We start from the raw sequence: 22,741 nt of genomic DNA, 5'->3' as shown, positions 1-22,741 counted from the left end.
TTTTTAGACACCAGTGGTCGCTAAACCCTCCCCCCCCATTTGTGTATTTAATTTTATGCTCCAGGGAACCGCCATCCCTGTCAGGGGGTAAGCAGATGCCCTTTTAAACTTGTAGGGAGTGTCAGATTCATTTGTATGGTACATTTCACATTCAGGATATATAAACGTTGGTGAACACAAGTGGCGCAATAATTCCTTTCTATATATATATATATATATACATCTGAATGGATTATTACTTATACATGTATCTATATATATATATATATATATATATATATATATACACACACATATATATATATATATATATATACACACACACACACACACACACACACACACACACACACACACACACACACACACATATTTTAACCAAAGCATATATGCCTCGATGGTAGTGTACAAATATTTTACCTTACTTTCTGCTTATAAAGTATTACATTTTCTCACAGGAGTTTGGATACTTGCGGGCAGTTGGGTGTTTTCCCCAACTGACACACCCTTTCAATTTGACCTCCTCTTTTCCTACATTTTATACACACTTTGTAAACCAGCACTGACTGGCATTATGTACAGACCTTCCACAGCAGACATAGGACTGTCCCTGATTCCAGTGAATTGGATTAAGAGTACATTCTCATACTACCGAACTGTCCCGAATTTTGTGGGATAGTCCTATTTGTTGAGACTGTCCCGCTGTCCCTCCCACGGACTGCAGTGTCCCACGGTTGGGGGGGGGGGGGGCAGTTGGGAGGCTCCCGTCACTTGCTGCCCTGCTTAGCAGAGCAGCGGTGAATAGACACTGTGCACAAGTGTCTATTCACAGGTGACAGAGGGACAGGGAGGGCATGCCAGCAGTTCACAGAACGCTGGGCATGCCCTCTCAGTGATGAAAACAGGAGGCTTGGTTTACATTTGTGGAATAACCATGCCACTTTTTGCAGTCCATGCCCCCTTTTCAGATGTGAGCACGTGATGCATCCCTGGTTGCAGTCTTCATTGAAATAGCGATAGATAGTGCCTGCTCTGAGGTAATTTTAGGCTCAGCCAGTAATTTCTTTTGTATACTGTACTTGCATTTTTCATCCCACAAACTAAACGGTCTCTTAGGGCATCTGATAACACTGCTCCAAATGCATAGTGTTCAGATAATTTCCTCAGCTCTGCAATCTATTTAGAAATGCTTTCACTTTTATTGTGATACTTTCTATAAAACCTGAATATTTCAGCAATCACTAATGGTTTAGGGTTTAAATGCTTTTGTAAACTGTCCACAATGTCAGTGTAAATGACTTGGTGGCTGGTTTCTCACATGTTATTAAATGCCTCGGCAAACTGTATGTTTGGGCACCCATTACATATATAAGACTGCTATTTTCTTGTCTCCTTGTACAGAGTTAGCCTGACAGTACAATTCCACTATCTCAGTATATGTAGTCCAGTCCTCTATAGTACTATCAAAAGCAGATAGTGTGCCAATATATCCTGACATTTTGCCTTTGGAAGCTTTGACCTACTTTCTTTAGAGAATGAAAGATATAACTCACATGCCCCTTTTATTCAGGATATTTGTGCTGGTAGTATAAATTTATTGCTCCTTTTTGTACCCCACAATTGTGCTGTGTCAGCCAACTGGTGCTCTACTGATCACTGGAACAATGCTGAAGAAGAGTTTTACCATTGTTGCCAGTGTTAAGTGTGTGACTTTTATTTCAATAAGGGTTTTCATGTAACCAGGACAAAGTGGGCGGTATTCAAATGATATATCACACCCAATATCCTTTCTAAAGTGATCCCAGCATATTGCGCCCATAGTAATCATGTTTATCTGCATAAAGGGTTGGGCGCCCTTGCTACCCCGGAGGTAGCGAGCTGAAATGATTATACCACACCTGTCAGCAGAAACAGAACGGGTGTGGAAGGAAGTGAAAAGAATTGAATACTGCCCAGTGAGTACTGCATGCTTCTTTACTGATAAACTGCAAGAAGCCAAAGACACATAAAAGATTTTAATACGCAAACTATTACATACACAAAACAGTATACACAACCACCATATTATGCCCACACATTAATGCCCCTGACACCATATTATGCCATCACAGTAATGTCCCTGTCACCATACTATACCCCCAGTTATGTCCTTGTCATCAACATATTATGACAACATAGTAAAATGTCCCAAAGCACAGTACCTGCCCTCAGGGATCTGCACATTATGCAGGGCTTTGCTTGTTGTCATGGGAACCCCTCCTCAGCTGCTGACACAGGTCCGCAGTCCTGGCAGGGGGCCACTCACAATCCCTACTGTATTCACAGTTCCTGTTTAATTTTTCACACCAATATACACAACACCAATTCTGATATTGAGCTATGAAGAGTTTCGTAATACTGAACCAACTCAACAAAATACTATACAATACAAATCAGATAGACATCATAAGGTATATAGAGTGATCTATAACATAATCATATTGGGGGTAATAAAGCAAATAGAAATTAAATAAAACTAACAAATTTACAGTAAATTTATTACAAGCATTGGAACTGAAGAACAAAATGGGTATACCGGCCTGATATTTTATTACATTATATAATAACTTTATAATCGGGGGAAATCAAACCTAGATAAATGTAAAGTAGCATCGGTGAAAGTCCAATGTGATATCAGAATATAATCTAAATTTGTATATTCCCATTTTAAGACATCTATAATTACCTGTCATGAAATAGGGGGACAAGACATATATTTATATTAGATCAAAAAATAGTGTATGAAGATGTAACATATTAAGCACATAAGGGAATATCCAATGATATACAAAATTGATAAACCAATTGATGGAGAAGTGATGTAGATGGATGTTTGATAACTGACCAATATATCTGAAAGAATTTGGTCAACACCAGATGTAATGGGTTCACTACGATCTGCCGGCGGCCGGCCTCCCGGCGACCAGCATACCGTCGCCGGGAGGCCGGCCGCCGGCTTACCGACAGTGTGGCGAGTGCAAATGAGTGCAAATGAGCCCCCTGCGCTTGGTGCTAAGACGTTTGCGCATCAGTATATATTTCGGATCCAGTAAGCAATCTGGTTAGCCTTAGAAAAAGCAACTGCGAAACGTGCGTCAGGCCTCCCTGTGCACATGGTGTCCGCCATTGAATAATGTTCATGCAGTGAAAAACATTCTGTATACACTCCCGGAAGGGGCGCAATCATATAGATAGAAAATGTGTATTTCGATAGTTTTGCTGACAATATTTTGTGTCAATAATCCTGGTGAAATATCTCACTATAATACTCAGCACACCTTCTATATGTTCATGCAGTGAAAAACATTCTATATACATTCCCGGAAGGGCGCATTTACTTAGATAGAAAATGTGTATTTAGACAGTTCCGCTCAGAGTAACAGTACTTTGTGTCAATAATCCTAGTGAAATATCTCACTACAATACTCAGTATATCTTATCCTAATATTTAATATATTACAGATAGAAAACGTGTATCCAGATAGTCCCGCTCATAGCAGCAATATATTGTGTCAGGAGTTTTATTGGAATATCCTATTATAATGTGTTAATAATTCTGAGGGAATATTTTATCAAAATACTTAATATATGAACAGCTCATGTGGGTCATAATAGAATATACCCTGAATTTAAGCAGCTACAATATCTGAATATTCACGGCACCACATGAGTTACAGCTAGGCTGTGTAACTGTGCTACCAATAAATAATATAGTTTCAGTGTAACAAACTCGCATTAGACCTTAAATACTGTATCATATATTTAACTATTGATACATAGTAGTGGCTCATAGTGATCTTTGTTACACATCTGAATACCTGTGTAAGAATCCTGTTGGAATATTCTACTACAATACTCAATCTACTATAACATTCAGCATATTATAGATAGAAGATGTGTGCTTAGACAATCCTGTCCAAAGCAGCAGTATAATGGCCCTCATTCCGAGTTGATCGGTCGCAAGGCGAATTTAGCAGAGTTACACACGCTAAGCCGCCGCCTACTGGGAGTGAATCTTAGCTTCTTAAAATTGCGACCGATGTATTCGCAATAATGCGATTACTAACTACTTAGCAGTTTCAGAGTAGCTCCAGACTTACTCTGCCTGTGCGATCATTTCAGTGCTTGTCGTTCCTGGTTGACGTCACAAACACACCCAGCGTTCGCCCAGGCACTCCCACCGTTTCTCCGGCCACTCCTGCGTTTTTTCCGGAAACGGTAGCGTTTTCAGCCACACGCCCCTGAAACGCCGTGTTTCCGCCCAGTAACACCCATTTCCTGTCAATCACATTACGATCGCCGGAGCGAAGAAAAAGCCGTGAGTAAAAATACTTTCTTCATAGTAAAGTTACTTGGCGCAGTCGCAGTGCGAACATTGCGCATGCGTACTAAGCGGATTTTCACTGCGATGCGATGAAAAATACCGAGCGAACAACTCGGAATGAGGGCCAATATACTAACAATTTAGGTGGAAGATTCTACCATTACACTCAGTAGATCAACAGCATATATAAGTCACACTAGAGCATATTCTGAATTTAAGTAGAAAATACACCTCAACAACAGCACATGCTGATGGAAATTAACTCCACTAAAAGAGCTACAATATTTGAATACTTATGGTATCACATGAGACATAGGTGGTCATTCCGAGTTGTTTGCTCGTTGCTGATTTTCCCTATGCTGCGATTTGTTGCTAAATGCGCATGCGCATGGTATGCAGGGCGCATGCGCTTAGTTATTTAACTAAAAACTTAGCAGTTGTTCGTGCGACGCTTTTCAGTCGCTCTGCTGATCGGTAAATGATTGACAGGAAAGGGGCATTTCTGGGTGGTAACTGAGCGTTTTCCGGGAGTGTGCTAAAAAACGCAGGCGTGTCAGGGAAAAACGCGGAAGTGTCTGGAGAAATGGGGGAGTGGCTGGCAGAATGCAGGGCGTGTTTGTGACGTCAAACGAGGAACTAAACGGACCGAGCTGATCGCAATCTAGGAGTACGTCTGGAGCTACTCAGAAACTGCAAGGAATTATTTAGTAGCAATTCTGCTAACCTTTCGTTCGCTATTCTGCTAAGCTAAGATACACTCTCAAAAGGGGCGGTGGCCTAGCGTCTGCAATGCTGCTAAAAGCAGCTAGCAAGCGAACAACTCGGAATGAGGGCCATAGCCAGACTGTATAATTGTGTTGCTATTAAGGAATAATGATACAGTATAATAACATGCATCAGACTTCAGATATTATATCATATATTTAATCACTGACACAAAGAAGCGGCTCACAGCGATCCTCTTTATATATTTGAACCTCTGTGTCTAATATATTAACCAAAACACAACACAGACTGGGATGTACCAATATACTTAAGAACATAACCAAACAGAGACTGTCTGATTCATCCGACTGTAAAAATGTATACAGCTTTAAGGTACAAATAGTTATCTCTGTTCCACTTGGTGATATTGAGATACAGACACTCAGGAGGAATATACAGTGTGAGGTTAGCCTATGATTACTCAGACTCGTTATTTGATAACAAACAAGAATAATCCTTTAGAGACTCTTATGGTGACCTCCTATTTACATATGGATATACCAATAGGAGATTAAATACAGATATAACCTTAGCCCATACCCTATATTGGTCACAATAAAGAAACAAGGAATTGTATACAAATAGTGTTGTAAATATATGGTGTGTACAAATAGGGCAAGAAAGAATGAGACACGAATACTGCTGGGAACTGCATGATATTTATTAATAAGCATAAATATGTAAATACGTGTACACTATAAAGATATATAAGTTCTACAATTTGCGGACACCCTGTGTGCAGGAAGTCACATATTTTAAACACTTTTTCTTTATCTTTTCACTTCTATGTTTTACCTTATATTTCACAAATGTTTTTAATAATATGAATTAAAAGTTACATTTTATATTAATTAATGTGCACCACTGCAAGGCAATCTTGTTCTCTTCTTATATACACATGGGCCACTGTACATGCCTACCCCTTCAACCTTTTGAAGATGTCTCTCCCAAAATGGCCATCACTTCCTCTAGCATTTTAAGTAAATGTCTTCTCTGGATGGAACATTTTTGGGAGAGACATTTTCAATACTTCCAGCCGAGGCCCTCTCAGCAGCAGGCAATGCTGGGCAGCAGTGGGTAGCCTGGGCCCTCGTCTTTTCCAGACCTGGGACAGGTGTGCCCCTAAAACCTCCTCCTGAAGGTGGCTCTGCCTGCAACCTATTGAAGCCAGACAAGCAGTCAGTAGATCCTGACACTCCTGCTTGGTTTCATACACTAAAGTACATGAGTAGGTGTAAAGTAAAGCAGCAGTGATTCTATTCTGCCACGTGGGAGGCCCGTGTTGGATTCCCGGCAAATGGGTGAGATTTTGCTGATATGGCAGTGCATTTTGTGAAAGTGAAGAAAGACATTTGCGCTTTGGTTTTGCAAGCAGTGGCGGATTTAGCGGGGGGCGATTAGGGCGAACGCCCCCCTACACATACCGGCACCGGGATGGAGGCCGGGTCCCACCGCGGTGTTGGGAACGAGGTGGAGAGCGGTGGAGAGCGGTGCAGCGCGGCGGGGGAAGGGGAGAGAGATAGAGCGTCCTCACGCGCATACAGCGGCTGAGCAGCCTCTGTTCTGACCACGCCCCCTCCTTCCTGTACGCGCGTCAGGACGCTCTCTCTCTCTCCCCGTCCCCTGCCGCGCTGCCCACTCTCCACCTCGTTCCCAATGCCGGCGGCACCCGCCCTCCATCCGACTCCTCATGCTGCTGGCTGCAGCAGGTGTCACTGTCAGTGTATGCCAGCCATGTCTCCTACCCTCCAAACTAAAGTAAGTGTGTGTGTGTGCCCCCTCTGTGTTCCATGTCTCCCCCCTCCGCTCCTAACTAAAGTGCCTGTGTTCCATGTCTCCCCCCTCTTCTCCTAACTAAAGTGTATATGTCCCTGCATTATTTTGGCTCATTCAGTGTACTGTTATGTGAATTTCGGCTCATTCTACATGCTGTAATGTGAATTTCGGCTCATTCTACGTGCAGTAAATAATGTGAATTTCGGCTCATTCATTGTGCTATGATGTGAATTTTGGCTCATTCTGCGTGCTATAATGTGAATTTTGGCTCATTCTGCGTGCTATAATGTGAATTTCGGCTCATTCAGTGTGCTATAATGTGAATTTCAGCTCATTCAGTGTGCTATAACGTGAATTTTGGCTCATTCTGCGTGCTATAACGTGAATTTTGGCTCATTCTGCGTGCTATAATGTGCATTTCGGCTCATTCTGCGTGCTATGATGTGCATTTCGGCTCATTCTACGTGCTATGATGTGCATTTCGGCTCATTCTGCGTGCTATGATGTGCATTTCGGCTCATTCTGCGTGCTATGATGTGCATTTCGGCTCATTCTGCGTGCTATGATGTGCATTTCGGCTCATTCAGTGTGCTATGATGTGAATTTCGGCTCATTCTGCGTGCTATAACGTGAATTTTGGCTCATTCTGCGTGCTATAATGTGAATTTTGGCTCATTCTGCGTGCTATAATGTGAATTTCGGCTCATACAGTGTGCTATAATGTGAATTTCGGCTCATTCAGTGTGCTATAATGTGAATTTTGGCTCATTCTGCGTGCTATAATGTGAATTTTGGCTCATACAGTGTGCTATAATGTGAATTTTGGATCATACTGTGTGCTACAATGTGAATTTCGGCTCATTCAGTGTGCTATAATGTGAATTTTGGATCATACTGTGTGCTACAATGTGAATTTCAGCTCATACAGTGTGCTATAATGTGAATTTCGGCTCATTCTGTGTGCTGTAGAAACAGAATTTGTCGGCAGATAAGAACCACTTGGCCCATCTAGTCTGCCCCTTTTTTTTTTTTTTTTACATTATTTTCTATCTCTAACCTTATCTGATCCTTATTTCTTTGTAAGGAGATCCTTATGTCTATCCCATGCATGTTTAAATTGCCCTACTGTCTTAGCCTCTACCACCCCTGATGGAAGGAATGGCGATTCGCCAGTCTGTATCACCAGTGCGCAGGGTTCTCTCCACTAACTGGCAACATTTTATTAGTAATGGCAACAATAGGAAATTTAGAAGCGAACGGGAAGGCCATTACTAAGTGGGAGGGGCTATGATTAGGGGGAGGGGTCATAATTATTAAACCGCCCCCCCTAAAAGTTAAGTCTAGATCCGCCACTGTTTGCAAGTATACAGTGTTCACATACAATGGTACAGGAAAAGGGAAAACAACCACCCAAAGTGGTGCTGGAACCCACCACCCTGAGGTTAAGAATCTCAAGCTCTACCAACTGAGCTAGGTAGACTTGGTTAAAGAAGAGTGGAGGTGGACGTTTCTAGTTAAAATGCACCACACTACCCTTTTCTGGTGAAAACAGAGGGTGGGTATTAGCAAAATATCAATGCCTTATTAGTGCATACTTGCCTACCTGACCCTCTCCATGAGGGAGAAAATGCTCTGTTCCTGGACTTTCCTGGTAATGTATGATTGCCATCACCTGTGGTGAAACACCTTTCTTATCAATTACCTAGCTCACCACAGGTGATGGCAATCATACATTACCAGGAAAGTCCAGGAACAGAACATTTTCTCCCTCATGGAGAGGGTCAGGTAGGCAAGTATGTATTAGTGTTAGTTTGAGACTTTTTGTCCTGTATGCTTACAATGAAATGCAATTGGGTGCAGAAATGTCACAATTTTCATAGAAAAAAAGATACAATATGATTTTGAAATATAGCTTTATTTTAAAAAATAAAATAAACAGCTACAGTCTTCTAGAATTGCATGGTTTAAAAAATCACACCAAACTAGAGTTTCCCAAATTTTGCAATTACAGGCCAAGGATTAAGGCTATCTATGCTTGAGCACAGGTGACTTACTGTAATTAGTGCCTCAGTCAATTTGATTTAACAATCTCAAACATGGATATCCATAAAACCTGCACTATAAATGCGGAGTTTGGGAAATAACAAGAATGACCCTTCTATAATAATCCCTGGTTATATGATTTCACAGTAATGCTATATTAACCACTAAGTAAGCGGTTCCTAAACACAGTCCTTCAGGCACCCCAATAGTCCAGGATTTAGGTATATCCCTGATTGTGCACAGATTGTATAATCAAACTGAGGTACTAATTAAGTCACATGTGCCTAAACATGGATAGCCTTTAAACCTAGATTGTTGGAGTGCCTTGAAGACCGCGTTTAGGAACCACTGCACTAAGTAATTATAAAAAGTATGTCATTTACACAGAAATCATTCAAGACTTACAACATTTTCAATAGGTTGCATATTAGTGTGCTTTCCTTCTTGTTAATATCTTGACATAGTATTTTTTTATTTTCTAAACATAAATAAGCATTGATTGTTATTCTTCATTACTTGCAGATTGTATACTGTAATTGACTGCATTGTATTGAATCTTCAAAATGAATTTTTTTAGTCATGTCACAAGATCAGTGCTATGAGTAGCTACTAGCATTGTTACATTTGAATGTTCTGTCGCCATCTAGGGGTTGATAAATAAAATTAAAATCTAGATTTTTCTTTCTTTTTGTATTAAAAATTCTACTGTGTAAACGTGCTTTGTTCTTTCATGAAAAGTAATTACAGTAAAGGAGTTAGAACAGTCATGGCAACCTAGAGTATCACAATATTTTTTAAGGCACCCCGAGGCCAAAAGTTTCTTATTGAGAAATTCAGAAAAAAATATAAAATTAAGTAAATTGTGTTTATATGTTATCCTTAGGGTCAGTTATGTGGTGAGGGATAAGATTCACTTCTGTTTGTCAATATATTTATTATGGCAAGCCACCAGAACTGGGTTTGCCTATTACATTTACCATAAATAATTTGACTTGATCCTTGACCACCAACCCAGTGCACCCCTGCAAGTACCCCAAAGCACCCCAGGGTGCCACGGCACACAGTTTGAGAACCTCTGAGTTAGAATATTAAGAAAAGCAAGAGGAAAACTTGCATATTATTCAGGTAAGATAAAGCTAGCAATACATAAATAGGATCATTAAAGACCCAATCAAAGGGGCAAAGTCAGCTTGTCTGCCCCATACACATGCTTTACATAGTAACGTAGTATCTGAGGTTGAAAAAAGACAATTGTCCATCGAGTTCAACCTATTTGTGGTCTCCTATGCATGATGATTTGACTAAAATTTCTGACTGATGCTGCTGTCAGCCGTTGCATTTTATCCCTATTTATAGTAACTATAATGCATGACTATGCACCATACCCCTGGATATCCTTATCCATTAGGAATTTATCTAACCCATTCTTAAAGGTGTTGACAGATTCTGCCATTACAACTCCCTCGGGCAGGGAATTCCAAACACGTATTGTCCTTACCGTGAAAAAGCCTTTACGCCGTATTGTGCGGAATCTCCTCTCCTCTAACCTGAGCGAGTGTCCACGAGTCCTCTGTGTTGATCTAACCAAAAACAGGTCCCGTGCAAGCTCTGTGTATTGTCCCCTTATATATTTGTAGATGTTGATCATATCCCCTCTTAGTCTCCGCTTTTCCAATGTAAACATGCCTAGTCTTTCAAGCCTTTCCTTGTATTCCATCGTCTCCATGCCCTTAATTAGTTTGGTCGCCCTCCTCTGTACCTTTTCAAGCTCCAGGATATCCTTTTTGTAGTACGGTGCCCAGAATTGTACACAGTATTCAAGGTGTGGCCTCACTAGTGATTTATATAACGGGAGTATAATACTCTCGTCCCTAGCATCAATACCCCGTTTTATGCATGCTAATATCTTATTAGCCTTCTTTGCTGCAGTCCTACTTTGGGTACTACTGCTTAGCTTGCTATCTATGAGGACACCTAAGTCCTTTTCCAGTACAGAATCCCCTAATTTTACCACATTTAGTAGGTAGGTGTAATTTTTGTTCTTGTTACCACAGTGCATTACCTTACACTTGTCTGTGTTGAAGCGCATTCTCCATTTGGCTGCCCATGCTTCTAATTTAACTAAGTTGTTCTGAAGAGACTCGGCATCCTCCTCTGTATTTATAGCCTTACACAATTTGGTATCATCTGCAAAAATTGACATCATGCTCTCTAGACCTTCTGTTAGGTCGTTAATGAAAATATTGAACAATAGCGGTCCTAATACTGAGCCTTGCGGCACACCACTTAGCACTTCAGTCCAAGTTGAAAAAGATCCATTAACCACAACGCGCTGCTTCCTATTATCTAACCAGTTTTTGACCCAAGTGCATATTGTGCTTCCTAGCCCTGATTCTTGTAGCTTGTAGATAAGTCTCATGTGTGGTACAGTATTGAACGCTTTGGCAAAGTCTAAAAAGATTACATCCACGTCTTTGGTTGGGGCAAACCAGCTGCATAGTTCGTCATCAAAATGCCTTTAGTGAACATTGCCTTGGTGAGAAGTTGAACACACCGTTAATGCAGTTATGCCCCTCCAGTTGCAAATGGAGATGCGCAAAACTGTACATTGCCTGTAATTGCTTACACATGGTTCCAGGTTATGTGCAGTGCAAAAATGTGGATTTGCATTCAACTATGGATTAGCCCCAAAAATGTCTACATTTGTTATCAGTAATTTTTACAGTGTTAACTTGTAATAGAACAAACTGTAGTCAAGAATCAAAATTGTTGATTATTACTCAATTTTCCTTTCTCATTTGCCCTGCTTGATACTGTCTGTTTCCCTGTTCAGTGACTGCTAGTTTGTGCTAGAGAATGCTATTGCCTAACCATGAAAGAAAATAGGCAATTGCTAAGGGCACCATACAATTTTGTCTTTGACTAGCTATCATGCCCTTAACTCTTTTTTACTGCCACACTCAACTCTCACTCTTGCTACGGGCACGCAGGATTTTTGCCCGGGCCGCCGCCTTCCGGAGGGTGCTGCCACCGGGGCAAGTTCCGCTACTGGTGTTGCCCCCCAATGCTGTGCTGTGCGGTGCTGACTGTGCGGTGCGCAATGAAGTTATAGATGATACATAGGTACAAATGCATAGTGTCTGGATTCAAGGCGACAGACAAAAGCTGTTTTTTCGATCATACAAAAATATAAGTGTACCTATGTATTTGATCTACTGTTCTATTAATTTATTTAAAATATTTTTTTAAAGTGTTTTAATAAATTATATATACTTTGAAGATTAAGTACTATGGTTGAATTCAATGTACAATAGGTTATAAAAAATAGGCCAATCTGTACCATAAATATATGTCTTGATGTTCTATGAAGGGTGTCAATATACACAATCTTTCATATTAGGCACCCCTTAAAGAAACAATTTCCCTATATACAATATATATATATATATATATATATATATATATATATATAAATACAGAGGGGACGGGACTCAGAGGATTTTTAAATGTTGTATTCAAACGATCAGCATAAATTTCTCTATCAACGTTTCGGTGCTAGACAGCACCATCTTCAGGATGTACAAAACATAATAAACTGAAAATGACAATACAAACACACCTCAACTCACCCTGCTTATAAATGTACCCACTACTGTGAACTTTTATATACATCTTTTCACCCAGACATTACATTATTTTATCCCCGAAGTCCATCAGGAAGAAACGCGTAGGGTTTATTGATTATTGTACACTACCCATTTGCTTTGAGTATCCTCCTTTGAGCTCACACCGTTAAGGTGAGGAGGTTATTCTTCTATACCATCTAAGCAATTTGGTGTGTGTCTAATTTGCTATGTGCTTTTAAAATCTATTATGTTATACAAGATCATGTATTAAAAATTCCTTTACCAAGACTCTATTATTAATCGGTTGCATTTTTTGCCAGGTGATTATCTATCTATGGTGAGTGGGATTCTCTGTAGGCCCAAATTGGGGAGCCACTAAGAGGAACGGAATCCAAGAGAACCTTTGATTATGATTTGTTAAACTGAATAATATTGAACCATTGTGTATGCTATAGCGCACTCTGTTTTCTATTGTGTTCATTTTGGATTTGGCTGTTACTTGTGTCTCTTTCCTGGTGGCTGCAGGTTCAAATTTAACAGACCCTGCATACAAACTGAAAAAAGTCTGCAATCAGGTTCATTAACTAGCTGAATACCCTTAAAGGGATATGCGTTTATGCTTGGTTTTACCATCCTACAACCATTCTGGGTGAATTATCCATCTCTATTAAAAGTTGGTCCTATATATATGGGCTATGAATGTTTTATATCCATGAAGGCCTTTGTTCCTTTTTTTGTGATACCATACAGAAACCCCTGATGAAGTCGTTCTGACGAAACGCGTTGGCTCTAATCAGTTACGGTCTCATATCTAGTTCATCATTACACCCTACAGAATATACACCTATAAGGGTGAGGGTGTTCTTTAAAGGCTTGAACAGAAAACCTATTGACTGTATCTGGATATATTTCTTTTAAGAATGTTTATATGAATGAATGGAATCTTTTATTTGTAAAAAAATGTTCATATGAATTTATGGAATTCTATATGTTTTTTTTAATAAAAACAAATTGGTATCATATCTAATTTAGGCCATTCTGGCCGTCTTTTTGTTCGGGTGTGTTCTCTGGTGTGAGGGTATACTTGCAGGTGATACCAGTTATAAGAATCCACACCGTGGAAGAACAGCTGCTGGAAATACTAAAATCTGAGTGTTTTAAAGTTATACCAAGCGCAATTGGTTATTGTTTTGTTTATATATATATATATATATATATATATATCTTGAAGAGAACTGGCACTCACCCCAGAAGAAAAATGCTCCGGTGCCCTCTGGAATAATAAACATGCAGCAATAGGGATCATGCAGCGGCACTCAGAGACTAGAATCCGGTAAATAACTTGAAAAAAGGACTTTAATCCATAACAGCAAATGGGGTGACCCCATTTGCTGTTATGGATTAAAGTCCTTTTTTCACGTTATTTACCGGATTCTAGTCTCTGAGTGCCGCTGCATGATCCCTATTGCTGCATATATATATATATATATATAGGGGACGGCACTCAGAGGATTTTTTAAACCTTGTATTCAAACGATCAGCATGAATTTCTCTCTCAACGTTTTGGCACCATCTTCAGGATGTACAAAACATAATAAACTAAAAATAGCAATACAAACACACCTCAACTTACCCTGCTTATAAATGCACCCACTGCTGTAAACTCCAATCAAACAAGCCGGGCTTGTGGCTCATGCAGAGGACACGGGTCGCACAGTGGTGAAATCACGCAGCTTCCCGTGAATCACGGGCCAGTGTGCGCTCTACCTCCCATGACGTATACCCGTTGCCATATGAACCCATTATGTCTGTAATAGTCCCATCACGTAATGGCTGTCTGTAAGGACGATCTCCCAGGCCTAGGCATCTGAAAATAACTGATTGTTTATTAGTTTCCTAGATTATATCTAGTAATGTTTTTAATGCATTCGTAATATAGTTTGTCTTTATGAGATCCCCAATTTAAGTGTTTCATTGGTCCAGACACCTGTGCTGGGCAGTTCTGAGCTTGATATGAGGTGGAACCGATTATGTGTCCACGTTCTAGCTATTTTTGAGTAGCACTGCTTATCGGGTGCGCTCCGACGTCACTTCCGCCCCATTGGAACGCATTTCCGGCTAATGGAACGCATTCAGTCCGCGTTCAGCCGTAGCGGCGTTCTAGGCTGGGTGATCGTGACAGATTATGTCCCCAGGCAGCGGAGGCTGTTGGTTAGCGGGTGAACTAAATTGGAGTGGCTTGTGAGAGCCCTTTGTCACACTAGGCTGTTGTTTTGCTGTGGTAGGAAGTGTATGGACGTTGCAAGTGGTTTTTCCTGTCACTTCCGGTCCGGGACACTTAAATAGCAGTCCCAGTGCAGTCATGTGTTATGCAGCACAGGGACGCTTTGATCCACCTTCCACCCATGTAAGTGTGTCACTTTGTATTCTTTTATCAGATATAGAATCTAGATTGAAGTGATATACATATGTAGTTCTTGTTGTTATTTATGCAGCACGCTTCATCGTGTATGACCCTGTGGCTGTAACATGGTAGCAGGATCTGTTTGATCAGGTACGTTTGTGACTTTGCAATTATGCACTAGGATGAGATGTTCATTTGATAGCAACTCAATTTGTTATATACATTCGTACTTATAGATGTATATCGCTGACACTTATGGCTGTGTCCGGAATGCTACCTTTGTGCTAGCAAGTTATTTGGATGACTATAATCTGATCTTAGGTGAGCTGTTAACACTATATGATACATAGAGCTTTGAGTGGTGTTGTCACAGGTGACGGTGGTGTATTGATTTAAAGCAGCTTGGTGATACTTAATTGAATTGGGATTAAGGTGGATCCATAGAGACAAACATACTATACACTTTTGATCAGATGTGATTTGGCCTGGGAGGCTTAGTTCCCTGTGTATGTGAACCTGTCTGTATTTTGTTTATTTTATAGACACATGATTAAGATGAACGATGTTAACCTAAAGAGCAATTAGTCTTGAGAAAGGTTCGTTATACGGACCGAAACATCGACAGATAAGGCTTTTTGACCTTCCCAATAAAAGTCTTTTTTATGAACGGACTTCATTCATTTCAGCGAGAGTGCACCTCCACCTAGTGGAATTTTTGTTGTTTGAGTGGACCTGACCGGGCTCATTAGGAGCACCCGCAACGTTGGAACTAATGAGATGAGAGTGCAGGATCAACGTGGATATTGAGTCGGGTTCACTGAGAGTGGACCAGATATCCTGACACCCATCTGAAACAGTGAGGCATTGTTTGCAGACACAGGGACTTTTTAGTCCTACAGACTATTAACACAGACGGGACATTTGTTTATTTTACTGTATTTTTTGGTTCATTGGTTTTTCATTTCATGTACGTTCTTTATTATTTATTATTTTTTGTTTTATTTTATTATTATACTTTTTGTCTTAGCTTTATTATTTTCTCTGCTTTGCATTTTGCGGCAATTATTTGCCTGCCCTGTGGTTAAAAAAGTACTGTGGTATAAAAACCTTTGATTCTCTAGAGGATGTCACAAACTGGAGTATACTTATTGGATGATGGATTACTATCCCAGGCAGAAGGTGGCACTGTCTCCTTCACCGAAGAGGAAGTTGAAAAACTCCTATTCGATAAGCTGGATTTCGATGCCTTACCCTCAGATACTCCGATTGATGTCTTCTATAAAGTATTGAAACAGCGACAGAGGGAGGTTGACCTGACCTTACACGGTCAGTTCCTCTCTGAATATCACAGACGTAAGCAGTTACCTAGAGGATTTCGTATAGCCAACATTCCCACACTAGGGAGAAACAACCCCACATTCTGTAGTAGATGGTGTGGGGTTCTTAATAAATGTTCATTAGATCTTATGGCCTTAGTCATAGAGGAGGTGGGTTTAGAACTCAAAAAGATCAAGATAGATATTGAGACTACGAACATCACAGCACTCCCCACACTCCGGGATGATAAATCCCAAAACTGGACAGACCGATTACAAACACAAGTTGAAAATTATAAAAAAGAACTAATCTCGTTTAAACGGAAAAAATTATTAACAGTGACCAACGATTATTCCAATCACACGGTATACCGTTGGGTTCTTGGCAATTCAGACGAGTTTAACAGACGTTATCCCCGTAGGCGCAGAACTCAGACATTTCCCAAAGAATTTGGGTCTTCTGTTTCTACCTCTGACGCTGAATACACGGAAGGGCCCTCAGACACTGTTAATTTTTTAGAACCCGGACCGGAGAACACTACCGGATCCGGCAAATATCTCAGAAGCGGCACCGATCGCACACGAGGAGGGGTGGCGGTCAAGCGAAGAGGCCGCCAGAAACGCAAGTAAACACGGTTTTCAACTTATCCTGTAAACCATTAAATGAAGCCGAAATAAAACTTCTATCCAGAGGGTTAACCTTTGTTCCAACATGTACAGTCCAACCATTTAACAAAGTAGTTGATCAATACAAATTCGGTAGGTCTATGAGGCTTCGTGAACATTTTTCTGATAAAACTACAGTTGGTGAACCTAGTAGATTTCGTGGAAAATCCCATTTTGATCCCCCATCAACAAATGCAAGCATTAAAACGTTTTTGAGATTAGTCCAATCTGACATTGAGACAGATAAAACATCTAAGATGTATGATAATCTGACCCCCTCTGAACGTTTGGCTCTTAAAGCACTCAGGGAGAACACCTCTATAGTTATCCGTCCCGCGGATAAAGGGGGAGCGGTCGTCGTCCAAGATTGGGCTGACTATGACCAAGAAATTCAACGCCAACTAGCGGATTCTGGGACGTATAGACCTCTAGAATGTAATCCCATGGCTAAAATAAAGAACATGGTTGATTCTACTATTAAATTTGGCTATGAACAGGGTTGGATTAGCGAGGAATTAAAAAACTTCTTGCAGGTTGATCACCCTAAGTGTCCCATACTATACACGCTTCCAAAAATACATAAAACCTTGGCCCACCCACCTGGAAGGCCCATCATAGCAGCGGAGGGTTCTGTATTGCAACCACTGGCTATCCTAGTGGATAGTATTTTACAACCATTAGTATCAAAAACTGGAAGTTATCTAAAGGACACCGGTGATTTTTTGACCCAGTTACATAAGATTCAGGTTAATGATGAAAATCTGATCTTGGCATCCCTAGATGTATGTTCATTATACACGGTAATTCCGCATCAAACAGGGCTTGATACTATTAAGAAATATTTGTTGAAAGCTGAGAATCTTGAATTGCCTATTGACTTCATACTAGAACTCACTGAACTAGTATTGACTCAAAATCACTTTCTATACAAAGATAAGTACTTTATGCAAATTGCAGGCACCGCAATGGGGTCTAATTTAGCCCCAGCATATGCCAATCTTTACATGGCTAATTACGAGAACACCTATCTATTACCTGTGTATGGCCATAAGATAATTTTTTATCGCAGATTTATAGACGACATCTTTCTACTTTGGCGAGGTACTGAATCTGAATTCAATTGTATGGTCAATGAATTAAACGCATTAGATAGCCCGATCCGCCTGACACATACCACCTCATCTACCGAAATTAATTTTCTCGATGTCACCATCATTAGAACAGACGCAGGCTTTATTTCTACTGTATTTCGCAAACCTACAGACCGTAACCTGCTGCTACAGGCAGACAGTTTTCACCCTCCGGCTTTAAAAGAAAGCCTTCCAATTTCACAATATTTACGAATCATGCGTATAAACTCTGAACCAGATCGTAGAAACATACAATGTTCAGAGGTGACCTCTCGATTTTTGAGTCGGGGATATTCACCTAGAACATTAACCAAATGCCTAAATAGAGCAACAAAGATCTTTTCAGGTCAACAGAGTCTATCTAATAAAAATGCAGATCGCATGATTTTTCCGACACAGTTTGACAATACCACTACTATACGGAAATCATTAAGGAAACATTGGCCGATTGTAGCCTCTGACGTCAATCTTCCTTTCTCTAAAATGAAGACACCTATGGTAGCTTATCGCAGAGGCGCAAATCTTAGACAATTACTGATGCGCCGCACTATGCTTCCAAAGAAGGAATTGACTCCATTCCAAGTCATGCAGTCAAGACCAGGCAGCTACTCTTGTGGTAGCTGTACCACATGTAGATCTATGTTGACTGGTCCAGTGTTTTATCATCCCCATTCGGGTAAGGTGATTAAGTTAAGATACCATTTACATTGTCGGTTAGACCATGTCATTTATATCCTTAAGTGTCCTTGTGGGCTTGTATATGTCGGTCTGACCACACGGCCATTTCGAGACCGGATGGCTAACCATCGATCCTCGATTCATACTGCACTAGCCACAGGCAAAACGGATAAACCGGTGGCAAGGCACTTTTTAACAGCAAAACACCAAGTTGCCAGTCTAAAATGTAAATTAATCGATTGGATTCCACCATGTCCTACTGGTGGCGATCGGTCCCTGCTGTTGAAGAGACGCGAAAGCTATTGGATACATCGGTTGGACACGGTCGCACCCAGAGGACTTAATGAGTCTAATCCTTTCAATGTCTTTTTGTAATATTAATTGTTTTTTCCTGTATACATGTGTACTCATTATTGAATTCTTTGTGATTGATACGTTCTAATATTAATATAATTATTCTCTAGGGGATAAATTCCCCAGTTTTTTACAATATGAGATAATTATGCGATTATATAATGAGCCATATTTGCATATTCATTTGCACTAGTTTATTATAAATAACTTAACATTTTGGGTACTAAGAGTTCTAATGAGAAAATATATGTATACAGTACTTATGTCTGTAATAGTCCCATCACGTGATGGCTGTCTGTAAGGACGATCTCCCAGGCCTAGGCATCTGAAAATAACTGATTGTTTATTAGTTTCCTAGATTATATCTAGTAATGTTTTTAATGCATTCGTAATATAGTTTGTCTTTATGAGATCCCCAATTTAAGTGTTTCATTGGTCCAGACACCTGTGCTGGGCAGTTCTGAGCTTGATATGAGGTGGAACCGATTATGTGTCCACGTTCTAGCTATTTTTGAGTAGCACTGCTTATCGGGTGCGCTCCGACGTCACTTCCGCCCCATTGGAACGCATTTCCGGCTAATGGAACGCATTCAGTCCGCGTTCAGCCGTAGCGGCGTTCTAGGCTGGGTGATCGTGACAGATTATGTCCCCAGGCAGCGGAGGCTGTTGGTTAGCGGGTGAACTAAATTGGAGTGGCTTGTGAGAGCCCTTTGTCACACTAGGCTGTTGTTTTGCTGTGGTAGGAAGTGTATGGACGTTGCAAGTGGTTTTTCCTGTCACTTCCGGTCCGGGACACTTAAATAGCAGTCCCAGTGCAGTCATGTGTTATGCAGCACAGGGACGCTTTGATCCACCTTCCACCCATGTAAGTGTGTCACTTTGTATTCTTTTATCAGATATAGAATCTAGATTGAAGTGATATACATATGTAGTTCTTGTTGTTATTTATGCAGCACGCTTCATCGTGTATGACCCTGTGGCTGTAACATGGTAGCAGGATCTGTTTGATCAGGTACGTTTGTGACTTTGCAATTATGCACTAGGATGAGATGTTCATTTGATAGCAACTCAATTTGTTATATACATTCGTACTTATAGATGTATATCGCTGACACTTATGGCTGTGTCCGGAATGCTACCTTTGTGCTAGCAAGTTATTTGGATGACTATAATCTGATCTTAGGTGAGCTGTTAACACTATATGATACATAGAGCTTTGAGTGGTGTTGTCACAGGTGACGGTGGTGTATTGATTTAAAGCAGCTTGGTGATACTTAATTGAATTGGGATTAAGGTGGATCCATAGAGACAAACATACTATACACTTTTGATCAGATGTGATTTGGCCTGGGAGGCTTAGTTCCCTGTGTATGTGAACCTGTCTGTATTTTGTTTATTTTATAGACACATGATTAAGATGAACGATGTTAACCTAAAGAGCAATTAGTCTTGAGAAAGGTTCGTTATACGGACCGAAACATCGACAGATAAGGCTTTTTGACCTTCCCAATAAAAGTCTTTTTTATGAACGGACTTCATTCATTTCAGCGAGAGTGCACCTCCACCTAGTGGAATTTTTGTTGTTTGAGTGGACCTGACCGGGCTCATTAGGAGCACCCGCAACGTTGGAACTAATGAGATGAGAGTGCAGGATCAACGTGGATATTGAGTCGGGTTCACTGAGAGTGGACCAGATTTCCTGACACCCATCTGAAACAGTGAGGCATTGTTTGCAGACACAGGGACTTTTTAGTCCTACAGACTATTAACACTGACGGGACATTTTTTTATTTTACTGTATTTTTTGGTTCATTGGTTTTTCATTTCATGTACGTTCTTTATTATTTATTATTTTTTGTTTTATTTTATTATTATACTTTTTGTCTTAGCTTTATTATTTTCTCTGCTTTGCATTTTGCGGCAATTATTTGCCTGCCCTGTGGTTAAAAAAGTACTGTGGTATAAAAACCTTTGATTCTCTAGAGGATGTCACAAACTGGAGTATACTTATTGGATGATGGATTACTATCCCAGGCAGAAGGTGGCACTGTCTCCTTCACCGAAGAGGAAGTTGAAAAACTCCTATTCGATAAGCTGGATTTCGATGCCTTACCCTCAGATACTCCGATTGATGTCTTCTATAAAGTATTGAAACAGCGACAGAGGGAGGTTGACCTGACCTTACACGGTCAGTTCCTCTCTGAATATCACAGACGTAAGCAGTTACCTAGAGGATTTCGTATAGCCAACATTCCCACACTAGGGAGAAACAACCCCACATTCTGTAGTACAGTAGATGGTGTGGGGTTCTTAATAAATGTTCATTAGATCTTATGGCCTTAGTCATAGAGGAGGTGGGTTTAGAACTCAAAAAGATCAAGATAGATATTGAGACTACGAACATCACAGCACTCCCCACACTCCGGGATGATAAATCCCAAAACTGGACAGACCGATTACAAACACAAGTTGAAAATTATAAAAAAGAAATAATCTCGTTTAAACGGAAAAAATTATTAACAGTGACCAACGATTATTCCAATCACACGGTATACCGTTGGCTTCTTGGCAATTCAGACGAGTTTAACAGACGTTATCCCCGTAGGCGCAGAACTCAGACATTTCCCAAAGAATTTGGGTCTTCTGTTTCTACCTCTGACGCTGAATACACGGAAGGGCCCTCAGACACTGTTAATTTTTTAGAACCCGGACCGGAGAACACTACCGGATCCGGCAAATATCTCAGAAGCGGCACCGACCGCACACGAGGAGGGGTGGCGGTCAAGCGAAGAGGCCGCCAGAAACGCAAGTAAACACGGTTTTCAACTTATCCTGTAAACCATTAAATGAAGCCGAAATAAAACTTCTATCCAGAGGGTTAACCTTTGTTCCAACATGTACAGTCCAACCATTTAACAAAGTAGTTGATCAATACAAATTCGGTAGGTCTATGAGGCTTCGTGAACATTTTTCTGATAAAACTACAGTTGGTGAACCTAGTAGATTTCGTGGAAAATCCCATTTTGATCCCCCATCAACAAATGCAAGCATTAAAACGTTTTTGAGATTAGTCCAATCTGACATTGAGACAGATAAAACATCTAAGATGTATGATAATCTGACCCCCTCTGAACGTTTGGCTCTTAAAGCACTCAGGGAGAACACCTCTATAGTTATCCGTCCCGCGGATAAAGGGGGAGCGGTCGTCGTCCAAGATTGGGCTGACTATGACCAAGAAATTCAACGCCAACTAGCGGATTCTGGGACGTATAGACCTCTAGAATGTAATCCCATGGCTAAAATAAAGAACATGGTTGATTCTACTATTAAATTTGGCTATGAACAGGGTTGGATTAGCGAGGAATTAAAAAACTTCTTGCAGGTTGATCACCCTAAGTGTCCCATACTATACACGCTTCCAAAAATACATAAAACCTTGGCCCACCCACCTGGAAGGCCCATCATAGCAGCGGAGGGTTCTGTATTGCAACCACTGGCTATCCTAGTGGATAGTATTTTACAGCCATTAGTATCAAAAACTGGAAGTTATCTAAAGGACACCGGTGATTTTTTGACCCAGTTACATAAGATTCAGGTTAATGATGAAAATCTGATCTTGG

This window comes from Pseudophryne corroboree, chromosome 3, assembly GCF_028390025.1.
Source record: "Pseudophryne corroboree isolate aPseCor3 chromosome 3, aPseCor3.hap2, whole genome shotgun sequence".
In the NCBI taxonomy this organism is placed as follows: domain Eukaryota; kingdom Metazoa; phylum Chordata; class Amphibia; order Anura; family Myobatrachidae; genus Pseudophryne; species Pseudophryne corroboree.
This window is presented reverse-complemented; position numbering follows the sequence as displayed.